At 34.5% G+C, this 1,326-nt stretch overlaps 1 protein-coding gene across 7 annotated transcripts in view; it reads right to left on the bottom strand.

Annotated features, from left to right (window-relative positions):
• LOC106868443 (uncharacterized) overlaps nucleotides 1-1,326 on the bottom strand; it is a 91,863-nt gene that overhangs the window by 63,110 nt on the left and 27,427 nt on the right. The window lies entirely within an intron of this gene.

The raw sequence follows: 1,326 nt of genomic DNA, 5'->3' as shown, positions 1-1,326 counted from the left end.
AAGGTGGCACCCCAGCATGGCCATAATCTAATGACTGAAACAAATAAATGGTGAAAAGAAAGAAAAGATAACAAATTATAAGAGTGGGTGTTTTGTTCACTTCCACCAGCAGAGCAGAACTCTAAAGAAATGGCGCTGCTATTTTTTTATCTGTGTCTCTCTTTCTCTCTCTCTCTAAAAGAACACACACACACACACACATGTGTATTCATTTATGTTTCAGATAAACCTATTTTTCTAACTTCTCCGTTCAGATATAAATATACAAATTTCTTTCACATAAGCAGAGACAATCTGACAGTGAAGCCATACACAAACAGACACAAATTCACAGTGAAACAAAAATCATCAACACACCAACAAAAAGACAACAACACAACGCCCTTCCTTTGCATTACTGTAATATAGCGTCGGAATTTCAGCAAAAACACTGACACCATTCAGCATTTGTAAATTCATTTAACTATTACTTACTGATATTTACACATCATTTGTACTTTCATTTCACTACAACTTACTGATATTCCTTATCAAAAACATTTCTCATTCCCTTAAACTACTTTTCTATATGATATACCTATTCTCCTTGCATTACTGTAACACAGTGTCCAAATTTCATTTAACTATTACTTACTGATATGTATTATCAAAACAATGTCTCATATAAAAAGACCGTCACAAAACGAACATCAAGCAAATGCATGATGTGCATCAGAAAACAAAGATAAGACATGCACATGACTTGAAGATCAGCGACAGAGAAAGAAAGCTCAACGTGCATCTGAAACTGAACATCAACGAAATGCACGACTTGCAAACAAAGAATGGCAACTCGATGTGCAGCAGAAAATGAAGATGAAAGACATGCATAACTTACAGCTAATTGTCTTCGAAAAGCATCACATTGTATGCAAGAAACAACACAAGAAACTGCAAACAGATAGCCAAGAAAAATGATATTGATCTTTCTTCTACTTCAATTATTACATAGTTTTCTCTTCTAAAAATGTACACAAGCACCTACTACACTCTCGGAGTGGTTGGCATTAGGAAGGGCATCCAGCTGTAGAAACTCTGCCAAATCAGATTGGAGCCTGGTATAGCCATCTGGTTTCACTAGTCCTCAGTCAAATCATTCAACCCATGCTAGCATGGAAAGCGGACGTTAAATGACGATGATGATGACAGGAGGAGTAAATTATACATATAATAATACATTCAATGTGGCTCTAGATAAACAGTAAAAGTAATTACCTGATCAATGACAGATTTTACTGCTAGCATTATATATATACATTATATATATATATATATATATATATATAT

Source organism: Octopus bimaculoides, chromosome 1 (genome assembly GCF_001194135.2).
Source record: "Octopus bimaculoides isolate UCB-OBI-ISO-001 chromosome 1, ASM119413v2, whole genome shotgun sequence".
NCBI lineage: Eukaryota > Metazoa > Mollusca > Cephalopoda > Octopoda > Octopodidae > Octopus > Octopus bimaculoides.
This window is presented reverse-complemented; position numbering and strand designations above follow the sequence as displayed.